We start from the raw sequence: 13028 nt of genomic DNA, 5'->3' as shown, positions 1-13028 counted from the left end.
TACACTGGAGCGGTTTGCAGCTTTATTTAGCGACACTGCCTGGTTCATATTTGGGATTTGGAAGCACAGTTGTCCATTTCCTGCTGCTGTTCTGAAACATGACTACCAAAGTACAACAAGTCAGCTATTTGAACAAGGATCATTTAGGGATGGGCAATGCAAGAAGTTTTGACAAGGCCTCATTCATCATAAGAGTAAAACTGTACGCTTTTTACTAGAGTTTGTCCACACTTATGCCCGTTACCCCTCCCACCCTCCTTTCTTTGTTCATACCCAAGCAGATGTTTGCATAATGTAATTACTAAATGACAGTGGAAACAAACCTTGATGGATAAGTAAAATGATGCAGGGGGGGGATTTAATACAACGAAGCTTATTGTTGCACATTCCAGGACACTTATACAATGGGAAAGAGGGACTCATTAAAACAGTAACACTCCCACTGAATACAACAACATCATTTCATTTGTTCCCTTCATGTGGACAATACCTTATGAGAAATGAAGAGGAGGGTGTGAATAATGTGAACCGCTACATGACCTAGAATTTCAGATTGCATTGCACGGTAGATCCCAATTTGAATTTTAAAATCCTCCACACCACCATCTGAGATACATGGCCCCCACACTAAACATTAACTCAAGGGACAAAACAAATCTTTGGCACTTTCAGTTTCAAACGTCTTGCATCATGAAACAAGTTGCATTTTTATAAAAATCCTGATAAATTGTAAGAGTCACTTTTTCCCCAAACATGTTGGCTATACTTCTCAGAACGTCAAGACGCATCAGCTGTTACTCTAAAAGAGAAACATTTGTCCATGCTTTAGCAACATCATTCAGCCACCTCAGCTCCTTAGGACCATTACATTCCTCACATCACCTCCTTCAAATTGCCTTATGCAAAACACAAAGCTCATTTAAGCCCCTTGCATCCAGAATCTTGATCTTTTAAGTCATATTCTATATTGAACAGGTGAGTGTTGAAATGTGATTCTTTCCATTTAGTGGTCCTTATATGTTCCAACAAAGGTCTGTCACCACAACAGACAAAGCAATGGTCTATTAATCTCATACACCATTCTACCATCACATATTAAAGACACCACTTACTGGAAGCAGAAACCCATAAGAAGAATGTTATGTTCATGTTGAGAACCACAATCTCATTTGAAGCCAACTCTAATACAGACTCTCACTCCAGTGCAAAACTACTCAGGGGAACATCTGAGGTGTTCTCTAGAAGATTAAACCAATCTAGAATGTCTGCAAACAAAATAAAGATGAGACATTGACCTCGATTGTCCTAGCAACATGTTTTGTAGATCTGGAGAAGGCAAAATTCAGATCTATGTTTGGGTGGAGTTTTATGGGAATACAGGGCATTAGCTGTCACCTTTTATGGGTGTCCAGTTTCTGTATTACAAGAAGGGTTGCATCCACATTTTTGGCACAAAGTCAAACCGCTTCCTGGTGTGGTGTAGTCTGTGATAGGAATGCCCTCAGTTACAGATTCAGTTTGTAGTTTTAATTGACAGGATCCCGGGGCATAATCACAGCGCAAAAAAGCTTTAGGCTCAAAGACGTGACGCCCATTTTTTTTGTCCGGCTCTACTTTTTACATTTAAAAAGAGGTTTAAACTCATAAAAAGAAACCATAAATATGTAATATATCTCCCCCATTAACACCTTCTTTAACCTTTCAAAAGCTGTTCTTTTTGGCCATTTTTGGGGTCTTTGAAGGGTCAAAATGTCATGCGGTGCGACTGTCCAAACTCAATTACTGTTGCAAAAATGTCTTTAAAATTACATTAAATCTGTTCAAATATATTTTATTTCCTGTTTGGCATAAATTTCAAAGACTTTTCTTCATCCTGTACAAATTGTCAAAGCATTTTTAGTTATAATTTCATTATAACATTTAAACAAACTTTGTCCGAAAATGTCATTTTGCAAAATATCATGTGGAGGGACCAACAAAAAATTCAGATTTTTGTTGGTATACATTTATAAATCATTTGGTGCGACCATAAATCATTTGGTGCGACCGATTAAAAATGTACATTTATCGAATTCAAAATGGAATATCTAGTGTCTGGAGCATAAATATTAACCACTAATACAGTGTCCTTAAGTGACTGGTATTTATTATTTTAACACATTTTGATAAAATGGTGAAGAAAAATAGCGGTCAAATCAATTATAAATGGAATTTCACAGGTTTTTTGAGGGGAAAACTGTCATAATTGCCAGAAAAATAAAAATACATTTTAAAAATGTGTTTCTAAACACCTTAAATAAATAGAAACTTATAAAAACAAATGTTTAGTACATCATGGAAAATGCCATATTTTTAGATAAATCACGGTCGCACTAGTTTTTTTTTTGTTTTTTTTTTATCTCCCTCTCTTTCTCACCGTTTATTTCTGTTTTTATTTTAATTATGTAAAGCACTTTGAAATGCGCTATACAAATAAAATTTGATTGACCAAATGACATTTTTTAGGACCACAGCCAAATCATATTGATAAAAAACCCTTGAAAAGGTCTAATTTGAATGTGAAAATATGATTTCTGTATGCACAACATTTCAAATATTCTAGTAATTGCAATGGATATAAATATTTTTGACATTTTTAATTTAGCTTGGTGGAAATCCTTGTACGTCAATGACCCTTTACCTAAAAGTATATTGTTTGACATCAGAATTACTTTTTCATGTCCTAAAAATGGGCAGCGCACAATTAAAAAAAATCTGTTGAGAAACAATTATCACAGTAACGCATGAGGTAATTTTGAAGGAATGCTTAAAAAAAATTCCAAGTGTCCACTTTTGTTTGCTTGCCTTGAGGGTTGGAGAACTTGTAATCTCCTAGATCTCAACAATGTAATCAAATATTTATAAAGCACAAAATCTGCAAGACATGAAAGCAGGAAGGAATTTCTGACATACAAACACCAAGGGATTTTCATGCAGCACTATTGATCAATCTCAAAAATTGTCAGATAGCATGTTGTGTTGATCCATGCAGTTGTAAAAGGCATCAAAAATATAAGCTTCTGATTTTGGAGCCTGAACCTACTCAGACTCAAAAACACAGCAAACGGGTCATGAACAATCCAAATTTCAAATGTACATGACACTCAAAATAGAATAGATTAATGTAGACAAATTAGCAAGGTTGGAATACATTGGCAAACGTTTTAGTTCAGTCTATGCTGCTGAGGCCAGAACTTCTAGTGTATAATTACATGCTGAACTAACAATGAACCTTGATTTGCAAAGTGGTTGATTGGACTTGGAAACATTGCCAGAAAGTGTGCCAGAGATGAACAGCCTAATGAATGCAATCCAGACCTCAATACCAAGTTGGAGCACAAGTTGGCTAATTAAACTAAGGGTTCTGCACCGTCACACGTTATTTTGAGTCAGATAAAACTCAATTCTACTATTAACAGACTTACATTCCAGGTGACTAGATTATTCTGATTAAACAGTAGGCATAGAGGATGTTTGCAGGGCTGCATGTAGCTGTCATTCTGTACTAGGAAATGTCTGTTTTTGACATCTATTGTTGGAACAATCTTCTTGAATTTTTGCAAAGGTAACAGTCATTGCGGCATTGACGTGGCCTTGAATCTACTTTAACAGTGAAAAAGCAAAATTTACACCTCAAAAAAGTAGTTGACTATGACAAAAGGCCTGATATGACACTGAAGCTGCTTTGAATTCTTTGGCTGTGTGATCTTCATTTCTAAAAATGAAGCTAAACATTTTTTTTTTGGAGAATCTAAAGAGTACAAGCCTTGTTTGCAGTATTTAAGGTATACAAGAGTCTCTCTGAAACAGCATGAGACAGTACTTTTACCAAGCTTTTGTTGTCATAACTTAGTTTCAAAAATTAAAACTGTCTATGGAAAATAATTACTTTTCATAAGGCACAAGAAAATATCAGAGTTGCTCCAGCTGCTTAAGATGTAGAAAAAGAAAAAAAAAGCTGCAACCTCTCCCAAACTTGTTGCTAAACAGTGATGGTGCAAGCAGACAGCCAGACTTAAAAATCAGCAAATATTTGATCATCAAAGTTCTGCAACTTCATACAGCAGAACAGCAAAATTGATAATTTGGGCAGAAAAAAATGAAACTAAAATCTCTCAAAATATCAACATTAAATAAATTAAATATGTATTCATATGTGGCTTTTAAAAATAGCTTCTAAGCAGCCATTATTACTTCCCAACAAACCCACATTCGAGTAAAAAAAAAAAAAAAAAAAAACTTTACAAGTCTGATTCCAACCTCAAATTTCTGTTGCTGCTAATGAAAAATTGAAGGCTCAACATCACTCCGACCAAGTTTAGAATGAAATGCATTTTATTTTTCTGTGAATCTATGTTTCAATGCTGCCATTGCACCTGAATTTCCCCAAATGTTACAAAAATAAAATATGTGCTCAATACATTTTTTTATTAATAACCCAATGCTGCAAATATTTGATCACATTTCTCCATTTATTTTTGATTTTGTGTTAAAATATTATAACCTTCCCTCTGGGTTATGTTGCTGGTTGCCAATTTACAGCAAAGGTCAACAGAGCAATTGAGTAACTGTACAGCACAATAAGTAGGGTGATTGGTAAACTATTAAAAAGAGAAAAAGGTATACCACAAAAACTAAGTACAAAATTGGCTGGATTATGCAAACATGCGTTAAGTAATTTTAAAGGTTAACGGGTGTAAATTGGTCATCTTTAAGCATTATTTCAACATTTACCAGTTGTACAACTGAATTGCATTCTCAGTTTATTCAAGCTAAACCCTCATTTAATCCACGCCCATACAATTCCTGATCACAACCCAACCCCTGTTCCACCTCTATGTGTGGTCGAGACTTGCATTACGTCACTGCCAAAAAAGGACAGCACAGCAGATGTCTGCTTTGTGAAAACACTCCTAGTGCCTGACCTGATCCTGACAATGAGCAAGCCATCATGCAATTATTGCGCCCCCAGACAGGAGTTTTTAGGGGGTGGGCTGCCCCATGAGGCCCAGTGGTGTCAAAAGAGGGGGGAGGTCTTTCTCTAGAACACACACACTATCAAAGGATTTATGAATAGCCATCACTAATCACAATATGAATAGGAGTCAGAAGAAACAAGCCAAACCTACATCTGCATTTAATTTAAAGTGAGAAAAATTTTAAGGCAAAAACGTCTGTAGGCATAGACACACGAAGACAACCACAGTAGCAAAAGTTATTTATAGACTGGAACTACGTTATCATTAGGACCCTAAAGGCAGCCCGAGCAGCAACTGGCTTATAAATGGAAGTCAAAAATGATGAAGCACCAAGGTCCCCATCAAAGACTGAGGAAGCGGTGAGTATGGTACCCAAAATCCCAGAGCTCTCCCAGATCACTGTGCATAGCTAAGGGTGTGCATGTGTGTGCGCACATGGAGGTGGGGGTTAGGCAGGGATAAGGCCTTGGACTGTAAATGCTGCTTGGCACCTCCCCTTCACATCTGCCTGCAGGCTGTAATTTGGACTTGCACGTGGCAGCGGGTGAGCACAAAGCCACACTGGCATGAGGTAAGCAGCAGAAAATAGTCTAGTCAGTTCTTTTCCCCTTCAGCCTCTGGTAAGTGGGGCAACAGGAGAAGATGATGGGCCAGACGTTTGTGACCCAAATCTTAAGAAGGGTGGAGTGACTGAAAGGCAGATTTAGCACACTTTATTAGCATCTACAAATCATGGCTTTAAAGAGGTGATCTATGGGTTGGTCTGATGCCCACCCAACTACTTGAAGATGACAAGCCCTTAAAAAAATTAAAAAGCCTAATATCTTTCTCAGAAGCACTTTATCATACCGACACAGTCCGCTCACTTCTAAATGTTGCACAGCCATTATTTTCAAAGCACATCGTTTGTTAGCAAATACCGTCTGTTTTTGGCCATATACATTCGGGGGCTAAACGGTGGCCTCTGATCTCAGCATGACCCGGTTTCTCCAGAGCCCTCAGGAAATCCGCCTGGCTTTGAAGGAACAGCCAAGGAAGCAACTTCCTGATGCTGATGACCAGGTGGAAGAGGGGGGTGGCTGTTACAAGAAACAGACACACAAAATCTGGTGCCACCAGACAGCTTAAAGACCAACCTACTGGAGTAGCGGAGGAGGGGATGGGAGGTGAAGGGGGAAAGCTAATGGATGCGCACACCCACACACAAAATGGATCTTGGTTTTGACAGATGTTGACCATCTGTGCAAAATGATTTGCCATAAAGAAGATCACCTTATAGGGGCCAAAATTACAAATGAGCTGAAAGATGAGAGCTTTACATTCAAGAGGAATTAGAAAGCAACATGTGCAAGGTGCACCAAACAACTTCATCCTCTCTAAATTAAAAGCTGCACAGCTAGAGATCTCTGATCAATCTAATATTCACTGGAGGCTTTCTAAGACCTCCCATCAAACTGAAGGGGTTCAGAGCTTTAATTTTATGTTGGCGCACACCAATTTAGTGTTCCACAGGAGGGGGAATCCACCGACACCGCCAACTGTGTGATCCTCAAAAGCAGGAAATAAGCATGCAGTGCAAGGTAGCAAAACATCCTCCAACAGCTCCCCGCCAGGATCTCTGAGCCTCATCAAGCAAGTTGTGCCATTACTTGGACACCATTAGCCTCTTTTATAAGGATTTTATCTAAATCAGAGCCTTTTAGATCAAATTAGCTGATCTAATTTGATCTATTTTTTTTTCCATGGAAGGAAAAAAAAAAAAGCCAATTTCCTTGGTTATATTTCTGGATCTAGGGCTCCAGAATTTAAAAAGTTATATTGTAGCTTTTTTACTCCACACAAATTGAATTTGTAATTGAAATGGATCCATGAGGCCATTCTATTTTTACTCAAACAGATGCACCAAGTAATTGGTTGATGGCTAGAACCAGCCAGTTTACTGAAGCTAGTCAGAAAACCAAAAATTAAAATTTTCTGCCAAGTCGCCACACCATTTGGAACTCCTACTAGAACACACAGACAACACTCCTCCACATGGAAGATGAAGCAGCAGAAAGAAAGCTCAAATTTAATTTTATTTTTTACTCACCATTATTAATACTGGTAGCTGTGGCTCTTAAAAACAAGTTATCTGCTTTCAAAAAATGAAATCCGTGTAGGCAGGTCAAGGCTTCACAAAAATTTAAGCTTGTTGTCTGTGTAGCAATCGTGACTTTATCAATCAATCCAATTCTATTTGTATAGCACATTTCAGCAGCAAGGCATTTCAAAGTGCTTTACATAATTAAAATAAAAACAGCATGTGACAGTGAATAAACAGTGACAAAGACAATGAATTTTTTATTTTTATTTTTTAAAGAAAAAAAGGTTAAAAAAGATAACATTAAAACCCGCACCCCTTGTAGGACTTCAGTTAAATGTCTCACACCTCAGAGTTTGTTAAAACGCCATTTAACAAGGATTCTAACATCTCAAGAGGAGTTTTAGTTAAAATGTCATTTAACAAGGATTCTCACACCCCTAGATATAGATTCGTTTAACTGGGACGTTTTCCAGGGGGGTGGGGGAGGCTTTACATAGACAGTGTGAAAGAGAAATAAAAAGAATTAGATAACTAGATGAAAAGGAGATAAAAACATTCAGCCCTTCTGACTAGCTTTATGGATCATTATATAATGCTACATTTATTGTTCTAATCATAACTGGCATGCATTATTTAGACAATATGGGGCATTAGTTAAAAATCTGAAAAAAATCATGAGGCTGAAACATTTAAAAGATATATTCTGCTGCATAAAAGTTAAAGGACAAAAGAAGTGGAAACATTTACACTGTAGATGTAGCAAATTGCCCACAGCAGAGAATGGCTGCATGTGATCCTTCTCTTCATGGACACTGCATAGCAATAGGCACTGAAGCCAACTATAACACAGAATCAATAAGCATGAACTAAACGCAGCCAGAGGGTTTCCATGTGATCCTCTGAAACAACAGAAAGGCTCATTTTGGTTCTGTCAGGCAGCTTGGTGGGAGGTACCATGTTCCTAAAACTGTTTATAAAAAAAGTAAACACTGAATAAGAATTTTTTAGGGGGCGGGGAGCATACAGAGGGGTTCTGACATGATTGTCACCTTGTATGAACATAATACATCAATTCAGTCTAAAAAGAACACATCACTTCGAAACACCAAGTTATTAAAAAACACTATCCTAGTTCCTTTTTTTTTTTTTAATGATACCAACACTACTCATACATATTTTGCTATGCGTTATGCTAACCCTACTGTTGGTTGCACTACCTCAGGCTCCAGTACTGGTCCAACACACCAAAACTTGTACACAGCTTAAAATGTAAATAAAGTACACTTGCGGTACAGATGACAGCGAGCTACAAGCAAGATTCATGTTATGTGCTCTTTAATTAATGGAGTAAACACCAAATATAGGCTAGATGAGGTTTCATAGTGGAACAACATTCTAGACAGCGCCTCTTCTCAATGGTTCCTTTCAGTATGCCTCACATTTTCTGATTGTGCAATTTATGAACTCAGATAAAAGCTCAGTACTTATTGTTCTCATTCTGAATAGAGAGGGTTTACAATGGGTCTTGGAGAGTTGCAGACAAAACCATATAAAGAAAGCCCCAAACAGCAATAAATGATAAGGCCGACAATGTTTAATCAGTGTCAAGTTAAAGAAGTTAGGAGTTAGCTGCACCATCCTAGAAAATATTTGAGGAATGCACAACCCTTCTATTTTACACTACAAATATTGTGAGGGTGTAAGCTACAACTACCAAATGGTGAGTGATTTAATTGTGATTAAATTAGTAAATCATTAGATCCAAAAATGTGTATAATAGAGAAACGTGCATTGTCTTTAGATAAACAGCCCTACCCACAAGGTAGAGCTGTTCATTTCTATAAAAGACTCGTAATTAATATTTTATATAAATAAAAGACTGGAGTCTTTTCACAATGAAACAAAGCAAAGCACACAGACCAATAACACTTATTGCAACAGCCACCAACCCCAACACACCAAGCGCATAAATGCAGTTTGGCAAGACCCTGATCCAAACTGACAATCAAGGCATCGACAAATTGGGCCACAAGTTACTTCTGCTAAAACTGTTCCAACAAATCTAGCCAGAACGAGTTGCATGCAATTTTGCCAAAAGGCAGAAAACCACATCAAGTACACAACCTTACAGAGGAACATATCAGTCAACTACTTTGTCAGATTTAGCACCAACCACAGCTTCGTAGCCAGAGGAAACCAGGGATGTGTTTGTATGCATGTGGGTAAGGCGAAGCTATAAACATGTATAACCCAGATGAACAAATATCACTAGATTATAAATGATAGCACAAGCCAATTAAGTACATTTTGCATTTTCTTCTTGGGTTGCAAAGGTGGGTAGAAAAATGAGCAAAAGCTTTTCCATCATCTCTCTCTCCCTCTAGTTTAAAGCTACCAACGCCAACACAGATGCTGCAGAGGGCTGAATCTGCCCACTTCAGTCAAAATGCCACTTCAACAAGTGCCTACACTCAATTCTACCTACATACAGGTTCTGTGCAACTTTTCTAAGCCCTTTTCAGTCAGTCTTGTACGACAAGCACTACACAGATCAAAAGCAACAGTTTCTATTGGTCAAACAGCCATAATCTGCATCTAAAGCAGAATATATGTCCAAAAGAAATTCATAACACTTATCAAGACATCCATCTTTAGAGTTTTACAATTGACAGTAACAGAACAGTATCAATGCAGTTATGCTGAAAATGACTCCAAAGTCCATTCTTCCAATAGCAGCCAGCACCATCTTAAACATCTCGCATCAAAATACAATGTCTAAGATGAGACAAAAGATAACTAGACATTTAGTATGGTGCTATAAAACTGCCTGTAATGTTTTTTCAAGTGCAAATGTTAGTGAAATAAAAATATTGTTATATATCCACCTGTATGCACAATATATTTTCCATTGGCTCTGTACAGTATTATTTATGATAGCAATCAGGATATTCTTCAGGTAAAAAAGGACTTGCCTAAAGAAGAGGGAAGAGGGAAAAGAAGAAAAAAGAAAAAAACACTTAAAAATTGTAAAAACCTACTTAAAAACAATTTTCTTAGAGAATTTTTTCTCCAGCTAGTATTACTTCCACGCTGGTCTTATACAATCCATCTGAAATGAGGCTCCTCTACCAGATTACTCCATTTGAATTTTGATCCACATTGCCTTAGAGATGGAGGCCATAGGTTGCATTCTAAAATATGCAACAGTAGCAAAGATTGATTTTAAACGATTAGTGGTCCATAAGTCTTATAGAAAATGCTTGTATTGGGGGATTGTGTTTATCATGCATTTGTCACTTTCCTAAAAAAAGTTATATTGAAAACATTTTGAGGATGGCCATTTTAACTGTCCAACAGCAAGAGTGAAATTAGCTCAAATATTTGAGAAGTACAATATTGACCTCCAAACACTCATAACCCCTACAGAGAAATTATTGAGATAATCTGTCATATCCACTTGCTTGACAGCTGGAAGCCTTGACATACATTGCAAAAAGAGCCTCTTTGCTCCATTAGCCCCTCCTGATGCCTCTCTACGGCCAATGCTCTAGCGGCACTAAGTATTGAGCAGGGAAGAGCATCAGGGTCTCAATACCTCATTAAACATCGGGATAACACGATCCCTCCTGAGAGCAGGAACACACTCCACACACGTCCACACAGAAACACACTTCTCAGTCTGTGCCCGTTTTGGGTGGCAAGCAACATACAACAGATGACTAAAAGCCATCTGTGATGGTCACTGATTAGTTCATCTCTAATGAACCCAATGCATTTAGAAAAGGAGGAAAACACCTGCCCGTTAATTATAGTGGCGGCTCATCTGGCCAGAGGATCAGCTGCTGAACTGGTTGAAGCTGTGACTATTGCATAAAAAGGCGAAGATGGGTGTGGTTATGCAGCTCATTAGAATTGACAGATGGTTTCAAAAGGCCACAACTTTATAAAGGTTTACCGTGCATCGATTTGCGACTGGCAATGAAACTTTAATGTTCAATATTCAGAAGATGATTGCATTTTAAGAGCCATGGATTTATGGTCCACTTGCAAATATTTTTGTGATTGTTGCATGGACAGCATCTTCTTGATGCAGTCTGAAATATTTTAGTGAAATGGTTAAAATTACAGAAAATGGTGAACAAATTGTGAGGGATACAGAAATGCATTTGCCTGTTTTCTTTAATAGTTGAGATCCAATTTCTTTTTTTCAAAAGAGGAAACAAAGACCAACACTGACGGCTCAATTTCTTTCACCTAGTATAGCCTACTGTTGTAATTTTGCATTTCTAAAATAGTAGAAAACATTCAAAAACCACAGAAGTTTCAATATATTCCTTTACAGTAAAACAAATTCTAGCCAAAAATTTGTTTTTACTTTGAACTACTGATTGTCAAAGAATTGGATGTCAAATTGGATTATGCAGACACCTGTGCAAAACAGAAACCAATGCCTGGGTGCAAAACTGTGTCAAAGGAACACAATACCAGAGCACCTGCACACAAAATCACTTAACCTTGAAGTCCTGTAACATATTGAAACATTGTAAAGCAGGATTAAATGCTCCCATTTTAAACAATAGCCTGGTTTCTATTAATGTTTTAAGTTTGAGAACTTGCAATTGTAAAGGTCTGTAAACTGCCACAACCATTATGTGCAATCATCCACAAGATTTCAATTGGCTTTGACTTTCACATCAAAGTCTGATGCATGAAACAGCAGATGGTCGATTACTTTGAAGATTACTTTTACTCTGGCATTAACCTTTAGGGTCCTTTTCATTTGGTAAAAGAATTTGTCCATAATTACATATGCAGAACAAACTTTTACAAGGTTATTGGCCGATTATCTAGCTTGTACATTCCAACTTGTACTTTATGCACTACTTGGCAATTGGTTCACATAAATACTGTTATTTTTGAGCTCCAAGGTTCATCTATTAGTATAATAATGCAAACATAACTCATTGAGTGAGCAGGTAGGAAACTCTCCTTTTTACAGCTTTTATCAAGACTGTAAAATAGGAAAACTAGAGTGCTGTTGGTAGATAAATAACCACTGAAGTGGATGACACTATTAATGCACTTCTATTTTCAGGGATGAAAATGCATCACTGTTTTTCAAGAGATTAATTTGCATCCCATTTTTTTCTGATATCAAACCCAATAATGCTGACAGACTACATTTTAATTAACATTTATTTATGTATGAACTTGCTCACCTTTCTGATTTATTAGCAACTATTTTCAAAAGCAAAAAAGTTTCAGATAGTCAAGGAATGCAAATATGCAGTTACTCTGAGCTGCTCAGTATGGAGTCTCAAAGGTTATTCTCTCCCTCAGCAGGACCCACCTGTCAATTCCAGCTTTCAAGTCTCTAGATAACGAAACAATATTTCAGTTTTACACAACCTGATGACTTAGCAGGCACAGCCCTGCCCAGCAAACTGATAAAAATGGGCCCAAGTTACAGTTTTTAAAGTAAAATGTTCCTTTTTCTTTTTTACTTTACAGTATGCAACTGTAGCTTTGGCCCATATCAGACACTTTAATCAGCATTTAATATAGTAGGAAGCCCTCCCCTCCTAAAGATGACCAAGAAAAGAACAAAAAGTCTGTTCTAATTTTCTGTTGCAGTAATAGCTGCTGCAAATAATGCTGCAAATCCAGTATAATTTCATTAGGGGTGTTGCTCTGAAAAGTGCCATCCAACTGAGAGAAATGTTAAACTCATCAGAAGTCTTGCTTGTCAGAATTTTATACAGTATGCTTTTTGTTTTGTTTTTTTTTTTTTTTCCCCAGATGGCTTGGGCCATTAAGCACATGTAGAAACACTTGTTTTTGTAAAGATGCACCAATTAAGCTTTCCTGAACCAATGACTTAGTTTTCCTCAAGTTAGAACCTGCAGGTTTATTTAAACAATTTTTAA

At 37.2% G+C, this 13028-nt stretch overlaps 1 protein-coding gene across 3 annotated transcripts in view; it reads right to left on the bottom strand.

The window, feature by feature from the left end:
- myo1b (myosin IB) overlaps positions 1–13028 on the bottom strand; it is a 67155-nt gene that overhangs the window by 36618 nt on the left and 17509 nt on the right. The window lies entirely within an intron of this gene.

The sequence above is a fragment of the Poecilia reticulata genome, chromosome 2 (genome assembly GCF_904066995.2).
Source record: "Poecilia reticulata chromosome 2, P_reticulata-male-v2, whole genome shotgun sequence".
NCBI lineage: Eukaryota > Metazoa > Chordata > Actinopteri > Cyprinodontiformes > Poeciliidae > Poecilia > Poecilia reticulata.
Note: the sequence above shows the minus strand (reverse complement) of the source record. Positions and strands in the feature narration are given on the sequence as shown.